Here is an 11,075-nt window from a genome sequence, read left to right on the forward strand (position 1 = left end):
TTTAATTTTGCTTATGAAAATTTCAGAGCAGAGTGTCCATCCACCAAGAAAAAAAATCCTAATTGCTTTCATTTGATGACACAGTTACATAAAGGAGAAGTCCACCTTGGCTATATAAAGATTAGATCTTCAGCAATCTCTGTCCACCATCATTTCTGCCTCTAATGTGGGGCCAGCCCCAACTCCAGCTCCTCCTGCACTTCTGACCCATCACGCCTTTATTCTGAGCCACCCAGCCACGAAGTCAAAGTCAGAGGAGTCCAGAGGAGGGGAGGGCCTCAGATCCATGTTCCCTTGGGCCCCCACCCAGTCACACTAAGCAGCTGTGATGCCGGACTCTGTGCTGTTGACCAGTCCTATTGCAATATAGCCACCAAAGCAATCTCTGTCCAAGGAGCTGAGGAAGGTTATTCAAGGGAAGATTAGAAATTTCAAGCTGGGAAAACTATTGTACATAGCAGATGTCCTGGATAAGAAGGCATAGATTATCAACCTGAAAATTAATTTGTGGTTGTCACGTAGGAGCCAAGACCCAAGGGGACCTCTGACCTTGCTTCTAACCTGCCTGGAAACTGTGCTGTGATTGCCCTGACTTCCTGCTGTGAGTGCAAGCCTTGCAGCACCACAGATAAGAAAGGGGACAAATCTCAGGACTGTTGAGCCCCTGGAGGGGGCCCTGGCCAACCAAGCCCCCTGCTTAACATTCCAGATTTTACACTATAAAGCAAACAGCATCGACATGAAACCAGAGCTGCAATTTGCCCACAGATTGATGATGGTATCAGTTTGTGTCCTGGGATTGTAAGTGGGAACCCTGAACTGCAATCTTTGAAGTCTCACCCACAGAAAGCCTGGGACCTTTTTCCAGTTGGGACTCCAGATGTGCTGTGACACAGAACTTTCCAGTTCTGATTAAGTCTGGATGTTGGTCAAAACCCAATTTGGTGATGTATCCTCTGCTCTTTCTATTTCTCTTTTTCTTTTAATGTTAGTACGTTGAAAGTAAGCTAGATAGCTCTCTAATAAATATTAGTATTATTTATTTGTATAAAATGAGTGGCTTATTTTGTAAACTAATCCTTTGACCCTGAGATGAAAGTGAAAACTTTCAGCAAAACAGTATGATGCCTACCTGTCTTTTCTCTTTTCGTGGACTGCTCAAGCTAAATATTCAACTGGACATTTTAAAAAATCTCTTTTCCTCTTCATTGCCTCCCCCAAACTCACATATCCAAAAACTAATGAATTTGAAGATCTCAGGTAAGGCCTGTAGGAAGCCTCAGACAACTGGCAACTGGGCAAAAAAAAAAAGATTTGTAGAGCTGCTCGCAAGCAAAACCTTTTACATCTCAGAAAGTTACAGTTATCTCCTTCCCTGGGATAGACCTGGAAGGGACTGATCTAAGATTTCTGTGGAAGAAACCTGTTGTTGGAAACTCTCAGAACCTGCCAGACTCTGCGAAAACACCACAGATGACCCGCATTCCCAGGGACTTTTGAGCTCAGAGCTGGATGTCTCCTTGAGGAGGAGGAAAAGCCAAGTGCAGGGGGTGACAGAGGAGGAACGGAAGCCCTGCTGCCTGCAGGGGGCTTCCTGTTGTGGCTGTCAGAGGGAAGACCAGGCAGGGGACAGGCAGTCTAGATGCAAAGCTCGGGGGCTGAGTCAAGATGCTTTGAAACTTCAAAGTCAGGGTTTCGAAAAGTACCAGACCCTCAGAGAAATGTTCCATTTTCAGTTCAGTTCAGTTCAGTCACTCAGTCGTCTCCTACTCTTTGTGACCCCATGAATCGCAGCACGCCAGGCCTCCCTGTCCATCACCAACTCCCAGAGTATGTTCCATTTTAACTGATGCCTAATGTATCAAGACTTCTGGATCCTGTGATCAAACCTAGAGCTAGAACCTCCCAGATCGTACAACAGAGGCTGGAGATAAAAGGGGTACAGGGGACAAGTGCCAGGCATATTTTGCAAGATGTCACAGTTCCTCTGGCTTTGTGCTGTCCACAGCATAGCCAAGCCCAGACAGGCTGGACGTTATCATTTTGTTTCTGGAGGACTTGAAGGCAAGAGAATTTCTAGAACCCGGGATTCTAGAATTCTGGAATTTCTAGAACCTGGCAATACCGTGGAGTATGAGAAGGCTGGATGTTTAGGGGTGGATGTACAGAGCGGGGAAACTGGGGAAGAAAGGCAGGAACATCGGCTCCTGTCTGCAGATGTTGATGTCTGCTCCGTTTGGGTGAACGTCTTTGCTGGGCTCGGTGATGGCAGCCCAGCCTGGGAGTCAGGCCCAGCCTGCAGAGAGCCTGTAAATTAAGAGCGGAGGCAGAGTTGACATGAAAGTATCCTGCATCTAGCCACACTGCCCCACTGCCCTGCTCATCTACCTCCTTCCATCCCACTGTCCCTCTGACACAGGATTAATGACAGGGAAAAACTCCTTGTGACAATCGAGGCAGAGACTGGAGGGATGCAGTCCCCAGTCAAGGAGTGCCAAGGGCTGCCAACCACAAGGCGAGAGAGACGTGGAATGTGGCCTCCTTCAGTCTCTAGAAGGAACCCACCCTGCTGACACTTTGGTTTTATACATATACACATACATTTTTTAAAAGATAAATGTGTATTTTGACTGGGCTGGGTCTCCATTGCTGCGAGGGCTTTTCTCTAGCTGTAGCAAGCAGGGGCTCCTCTGCAGTTGAGGTGTGTGGACTCCTCCTGGCAGTGGTTTTTCTTGTCGTGCGCATGGGCTCCAGGGCGCATGCGCTTTGGGACTTGCCCTGAGTGGACTCATTAGCTGTGGTTCCCAGGCTCAATAGCTGTGGCCCGTGGGTTCAGTGGCTCCGAGTGTGGATTCTGGGATCTTCCCAGACCAGGGATCGAACCTGTGTCTCCTGCACTGGCAGGCAGATTGTTTACTACTGAGCCACCAGAGAAGCCCTTAATATTTTTATTTATTTATTTGGCTGTACCAGCTCTTAGTTGAGGCCTGTGGGGTCTAGTTCCCTGACCAGGGATCAAACCTGGGTCGCCTGCATTGGGAGCACAGAGACTTAGCCACAGGGAAGTCCTGATATTTTAATTTTAGACTTCTGGCCTCCGGAACTGCTGAGAGAATAAATTTCTGTTGTTTTTAGCCATAGAATTTGTGATAATTTGTTACCACAAACTAATACAAGAGAAACTAATATAAGCCCCGTGAAACTAATACAAGAGAAATAAAAACACATCCTCACAAAAAGATCTGTAGACAATGTTCATAGAAACTTTATTTATAATAGCTCCAAACTGGAAACAGCTCACATGTTCACTGACAGGTAACTGGATAAACGTGGTAAATCCACTCAGTGGACTCATACTCTTAAGAAAAAGAATAAATGACTGAGATATACACCCATATGGGCAAATCTCAGAAGGAACTTGTTGAGAGAAAGAACCCAGACACTAAAGAGAGCATACTGTAATTCCATTTATATGAAACTCAAGAACAAGCACCCACTCCAGTAGTCTTGCCTGGAAAATTCCACCGACAGAGGAGTCTGGCGGGCTACAGCCCGTGTGGTCGCATAATTGGACACGACTGATTGTGCATGCACAGGAACAAGCAACGCTAATCTGTGGTAGTTGCCTCTGAGGTGACGTCATTAACTGGAAAGGGGCCCAAGGGAACTTTTTGAGGTTACAGAAATAGTCTATATCTTGATTAGGATGTGTGTTCCACAGGGGTACAAACTGGTCAAAACTCATCAAAATACACACTTAAGATCTGTGCATTTTACTGGGTGTAAAATTTACCTTAAAAATGGTAACTAAAAAATCCAAAACTGAAAAAAGTGGGGAATATGATTATATGGACTTGATTGTATGTGAGAGTTTGTGTTTCCAGGAAAAAGGTAGAAGAGGGGAATTACTTAGGGTGATTTTTCCAAGATCAGATTTCAAGTCTAATCCAAAGTAGTTCAGATCAAGATTGTATTCCTACCTGTAGGGTTGCCAGATTTAGCAAACAAAAATAGGTGTCCAGTTAAATTTGAATTTCAGATGAAAAATGAATATTTCTTTGTATTGCTGTATCCCAAATCTTGCATGAGACATTTCTGCACCCTACCTATGATTCCGGCATGTAGTAAGAATATGTTAGTCATCTGTGAGGCCCAGCCCAGCAAAGGCAGGTAAAGCCAGAGAAAAAAGGACTATCCTAGGAGAGGGAGTGGAAACTGTTCAATTCCTATAGTAGGTCTACGTTCAATAACTGACTGAATTGTGAGAGCTGATTCTTGGTGACTAAAAAACAAAAAGGGGCTAGGGCATGCAGATTATAGTGTGTGGACGGGTCTGAATCCTCTGTGCACCTAGCAATGGGCTTTGCCTATAAAAGACACCTGAAAAAAAAATCTGATTTTGGTGCACATAATCTGGAGGACAGGAAGCAGAAACTATGGGTTTGGGATCACATTCACATTTATGCTATTTCCTGCAAAGCTTAGGCAGTCTACAAAGAAAGCTATTTGTTTAAACAAAGACTGCATGAGAGAAGATGATGCTTGCCTTCTAATCATCAAATCCCAGGGAAAACAAAAATGTTCTCATCGCTTTCCTAGAGGTCAGCTTTAAAAAGTCATATTTCCTTTCCATTACTCTCTAGTTCCCAGGGCCATGGTACTTCTGGGAATGCTGGTATGAGGACATACTGCACTTCAGTGAGCCTCTTTTTTTCTATTTTTGGCCACACAGCACAGCTCGTGAGATATTAGTTCCTCGACCAGGGATCAAACCCAGGCCCCTGCAGCGAAAGCACCAAGCCCTAACCACTGGACAGCCAGGGAATTTCCTCAGTGAGCCTTTCTTAACATTCATACTCAGTAGGGTGAAGGAGCACAAACCAGATTATAGAAGGAGTTTTCTAAAGTTATCTTTTTCCTTTTTGAGAACTGTGATTTCCTGATTCACTTGCGCTTTCTGCATCCAAGAAGGAGAGCAGATGTAAAAGGCTCAGGGGAGGGAGCAAGCCACGGGGCTCTGGACAGCGGAGAAACCTGCCAGGGGCTCAGGAAGCCTAAAGAAAAGAGGCTGCTTTCCAAGGCCCTCTGGCAGTGTACTTCGTGATCTCTGTGGCTCCTTAGGGGCCTTACTGCAGAAAGACTGTTTCTTCATGAGCAAGACCAGGCTTTTGTCTTAAAAAGCAAGCAAACAAATAAAAGTGAAGACTTCCCTGCATCAGGTGACCAGCAAGTACAATTGTGAAGGGAGGAGTGGGTTTTAAGACAGAAATTTCCATTTATCAGGGAACGGTTTCTAAAATTCTAGTGACATTGTCAACTTTACTGGGAGCCTCCTACGTGCCTGGATTGTCATCTTTACTGAGAGCCTCCTATGTGCCTGGTACTGTACTTGATGTGGGAGATATGAAGATTATCAATAAAACAAAGTTCCTGTCTTAGGGAGTGAGACAGACTCATGCATGCATCATTATAATCAAAACCAGTGGAAGTACCTGGAATTCCTTCAAACCTAGATATGTGCTTATTTGTTTAGAGGAGAGGGACTGAGCTGGTCAGGGAACAGAGAAGATCTCCAGCTTTGAGACCTCGATTCCCTGCAGACAACAGTACCCACTGTCCTTAGAAGGCAATTTTGACATCATCAGTTTTTCTGAATGCTTCTTGGGAGTCTTACACTTGTCTCCTAACTGTCCCCACAAGGCACTTATCCAAGTATTTCTTCCAGGCACATATGGTTGTCTCCACTGGAGAAATCCAGATATAAACACTATTCTCATTCATACATTTTCAGTTAATTTTAACTCTCCTAGTGGAGTGACTCCCTGGGAAAATGTTTGACTACAACTTCCCTTAATCCAGCTTTTATTATGATACAAAGACATACATGAAATGAGAGGATTATGAACACTGAGACATATCAGTAGGGCCTTTAGTGTTGGGATTAAATTATCTCGCATGGGGAATACTTCACGAATTGTTTTACAGAGCATGGGAGGAGGGTACATTTTTGATGGAGAGGGCAACCCGCCTGCCTCATTCAGGTGATGGGCAAGATGCGTTGCAAAGCCTGGCATCCAGACATTTGAGATCTGGGAAGGTGAAGATTTCCAGTAGCCAGGTGACCCAGTGTGAATTTTCAGGATTTAAGTGCCACCAGCAAATCTGATCTCCATGTCCAGCTGTAGCAAATGTCAGTGGGTTTTGCTGCCCAACATCCATTCATCACTTTCCTGGAACCTGCTCTAGTAATTTTTCTCTGGAGAATTGCTATCTCCCCAACTCCTTGTCCAATGTACTTCAGATGACACTGCTTTTGGCTCCAGGTGGCTCCAGCCTGACCAATTACAGCATTGCATTTTCCTAGTTAGAGATCTGGTTCAAGAATGGAGCCAGTCAAAGCCAACAATATATCGTTAGACTTCGTGGAGACTGCTAAGAGAGAGAGAGAACTTCTCTACTAAGTTGATCCTGGAAGTGCCAGTAGGCAACCTGAGAATGAAGCCAGCGTGGAGGAGGGGACAGGCACACGCCATGCCTGAATTTAGCCCTATTGCTTTTAAAAATTATTTTCAAGTATTTATAAGGCATTTTCTTTAAGCAGTTCTAGTTGGGTTTTTGATATTTGCAATAGAAAAGGTCCTGACCTGTACACTAGGTGAGGTGACAGAGAACAAGTTTCCTTGGCCCAGGAGCCCTGAGTAGAGCAGGTTTAGTGGGCCCCAGAGGTCCAGGCAACTCAGTAGGACTTGGTCTCCAAGGTCTACACTAGTGAGTTCCAAACTACTGATGAACAACAGCCACCACGAACATAGTAATGGAGCTCCTCACCAAGAAATTCTTGATCACGCTATCTAGAGAAATGGAGGACAGGCAGAAATTGATCTTTTTCCAAAGTACCCATAACATTTATCTGTTGCAGCACCCCAAAATAGCTTAAAATAACCATAACTGTGTTTGTTCACAGTCCTCGAGGGGCTGCTGACCTGGTTTTTCTGTTCGCTTTGCTTGGGGTCCTGATGGGGTTGCTATCATCTGTCAACTCATTTCCTCTCTTGCTAACGGTTGATGTTGGTTGAGGGTTCTCCACCAATCTAGCTCAGATTTGTCCACGTGGTGGCAGCATCTGAATGCGAGAGAGCAAGGAAGGAAGGAAGAATAGGAGAAAAAAAAGAAAAAGAAACTGTGAGGCCTCTGAGGCCTAAACTCATAACCACACAAGACCAATTTTGTTACATTCTATTGGTCACAGCAAGTCACATGGCTAGCTAGAGTCAGGAGCTGGGAAACCAGTCTTCACCACCTAATGGGAGCAGCTGCAAAGACTATGTGGCTGTGTTTAAATAACCACAGTAGTCAAGCTTCTTAAGCTTTAGTGTAACTAATTACCACAAACTTAGTGGGTTAGAATGACACAGATATAATATCTTACAGTTCTGAAGGCCAGAAGTCCTAAAATCAAATTATTGGCAGAGCTGTGTTCTTTCTGAAGGCTTCATGGGACTCTGTTTCCTTGCTTTTTTCAGCTTCTAGAGGCCACTTTTATTCCTTGATTTGTGTCCCCTTCCTTGAGCTTTAAGACCAAAAACAAGCATCCTATATCCCATCCCTCCCCCCAACTTCTGCTTCTGTTGTTACATCTTTTCTGACCCTCCTGCCTCCCTCTTCTATATTATAAGATGCTTGTGATTACACTGGGCCCATCCTGATAATTTAGGATAATCTCCCTTATTTAAGATCCTTAATAGCATTTCAAAGTCCCTTTTGCCATATAAGGTGACTAGCTGACAGGCTCTGGGGATCAGGACACGGACATATTTGGAAGACCATATTGTGTCCACCACATTTAGGGATTTTATACCAAGGGAAACTGTCACACAATTCGAAGGATCCAGTGATATAGTTTGGGTTACCTTGACAGGCTCTGAGAGATCAGGCAGTCAAAGGACTGAGCTTTAGAATCAAGCAGACCAAGGTTTAGATTCTAGTTCACCACTGGGAAAAAAAAAAAAAACAAAAAGAAACATACTGTGACAGCTGTGATTAAGTTTTATTTGGGGCAAAATGAAGACTATATCCCAGGAGACAGCTTCTGTGATAATTCTGAGGGACTACTCTGAAGTGCGAAGAGGGGAGATGAGTATATATGTGATGATGATAAAGAGGGATACATGTAATCAAGTGCACATTTTGGCAGAAGTTTGCTGTTAGTCACAAGAAACATATGTCTCCATTAATGATTTTAGTGCTTTTGAGAAGATAGGAGAAGATGCAAGAAATTGGGCTTGTAAAACCTTCTCCGGAAAATATCTAACTAAATGAACGCTTGTTCTGCCAGTTTTTCTCAGAGCAGCGTGCCTCACCCCTGATTTCCACCCTGAACCCCCTTCAGGGTGAGCTGCAGGTCAGCAGCTACAGTGGCTTCATTCTCGCAGTGCCAGATGGCAAGTGATAAGTTTTAGTTGGCAGTGTCCAATCATGGTCATAAATTTGACCATAGTTTGGGAGACATTTAGTGACTGTTTTGTCCTGTGGTGTTAAGGAACAGTTATTCCTAGGTCACGTGAGGCTTTCATCAATGGGCAACTCAATGTGCTCTTCCCAGGCCAGGCCCTCCTAATATAGCCAAATGTCTCTGAACCACAAGACAGTCTTACTAGTCTATCGTGGTCCAAGACATGATGCCCTCTTGTTGCTTTTCCCCACATCTAGAGTTACACTATATAATCATTGATCTGGTATAGAACTATCTATCTGGTCAACTGCTTCCAGTTACCTAGTCATCATTTTATCAAACACTCAGGCACACACATTTGGTAATGCAAAAAACAATGATTTTGTAAAACAGGAAAAATACAAATGATAGAGCTAGTAGTATTAGTAAGGTTATAAGTAAGAATTTAAGCCAAGAACTTCTATCAGGTGCAGCCAGTATATTCCCAGGTCATCTGACTTAGTCTGTTCTATGCCAATCCTTATTTTCAAGGGAAGTTATATACTGGCATTGCTCATAAGGCACCCAACCCAATTTCCTACTGCTGTTAGCTGGTTATCCTTTGTATGATTTAATTGTTCCTGACATAAAGGAGCCTTTAAACTTAAATGTCCATAGCCTGGTGTTAACCACATAAATATATATCGCAATTGTGGGAGGTTCCTTCTAATAAAAATAGGAGGTTAAAGTTTTTGACTGAAATTTGGCTCAATATTCTGACTGAGCTTGAGTGATCCAAAAAGAAAATTCATTTTTATAGTAGGAGTCAGAGCAGTTATTATTAATTGGCCAGGTGAGGGGGTCCCACTTAGTAATATCAATACTGGCCTAAAGAGAGCTATAATTTCTTTCTTCTAGAATTAATTTTCCTAAGGGTCACCCAGTTGGAGCCTTCGAGTGGAGAAATCCACCAAAGTAGGGTATAAGTAGTTGACCATAAACCAAACAATCAGGTTAAATTTAAACTTTGCATGAGAATGAAATATGTTTGGTTCATAAGCAAAGGTATGAGCAGTTATCAGAGTAATTGGTATCCAGGCCTGGTCCGGAACCTTGGAACAGCTGTATACTCAGGTGTCATCTTCTCATTCTGGTCTGGGAGTTTCTCCTCCGCTTGAGTCCTGTTTAAGGTGATTTTAAGGTCAGCAGTCCTTTCTATAAGCCAGTCTAGTGCAGGGGCCCTTTCTAAGTGGAAACATTAGTTCAAGAGTCAATTTCCTTCAGTTTCACTGTGTCTGAGCTAGGTAAGAGTACAGAGTACCTGATAAAGGTCTTTCCATCTAGGTTGGAGATAGTCCATTAAATGATGTCTTTTCCAGCATGCATAACTCTGGCTGCAGGTCATGATGCATCTGATCTTCATTCAAAGATAGATTAATGAGATAAGCTTCAGAAACAAGTTAGAATGTCCTTTTTATTATTCAATTAAATTTTATAATAATATAATATAATAGTAAGGAACTGACTTGAAACTGAGTCTTAGGCAGTAGAGACATAAATGAACAAAACCAGAATTTTTTTCTTTTTTTTTTTATTGAAGGATAATTGCTTTACAGAATTTTGTTGTTTTCTGTCAAACCTCAACATGAATCAGACAGAAGTATACATATATCCCCTCCCTTTTGAACCTCCCTCCCATCTCCCTCCCCACCCCTCCCCTCTAGGTTGACCCAGAACACAGTTTCCTGAGCCATATAGCAAATTCCTGTTGGCTATCTATTTTGTATATGGTAATGTAAGTTTCCATGTTACTCTTTCCATAAATCTCACCCTCTCCTCCCCTCTCTGCATGTCCATAAGTCTATTCTCTATGTCTGTTTCTCCACTGCTGCCCTGTAAATAAATTCTTCAGTACCATTTTTCTAGATTCTACACAGAATGCATTAGAATACGATATTTATCTTTCTCTTTCTGACTCACTTTACTTTGTATAATAGGTTCTAGGTTCATCCACCTCATCCAAACTGACTCAAATGCATTCCTTTTTATGGCTGAGTAATATTCCATTGTGCATATGTACCACAACTTCTTTATCCATTCATCTGTTGATGGACATCTAGGTTGCTTCCATGTTCTAGCTATCGTAAATAGTCCTGCACTGAAAAATGTGATACATGTGTCTCTTTCCATTTTGGTTTCCTCAGGGTATATGCCTAGGACTGGGATTGCTGGGTCATATGGTGGTTTTATTACTAGTTTTTTAAGGAATCTCCATACCATCTTCCATAGTGGCTGTATCAATTTACATTCCCACCAACAGTGCAAGAGTGTTCCCTTTTCTCCACACCCTCTCCAGCATTTATTGTTTGCAGACTTTTTGATGTTGGCCATTCTGACCCATGTGAGGTGATATCTCCCTGTGGTTTTGATTTGCATTTCTCTAATAATGAGCAATGTTGAGCATCTTTTCAGGTGTTTGTTAGCCATCCTATGTCTTCTTTGGAGGAATGTCTGTTTAGGTCTTTATCCCACTTTTTAATTGGGTTATTTGTTTTTCTGGTATTGAGTTGTATGAGCTGCTTGTATATTTTGGAAATTATTCCTTTGTCGGTTGTTTCATTTGCTGTTATTTTCTCCCATTCAG

This window comes from Cervus elaphus, chromosome 14 (assembly GCF_910594005.1).
Source record: "Cervus elaphus chromosome 14, mCerEla1.1, whole genome shotgun sequence".
Classification (NCBI taxonomy): Eukaryota; Metazoa; Chordata; class Mammalia; order Artiodactyla; family Cervidae; genus Cervus; species Cervus elaphus.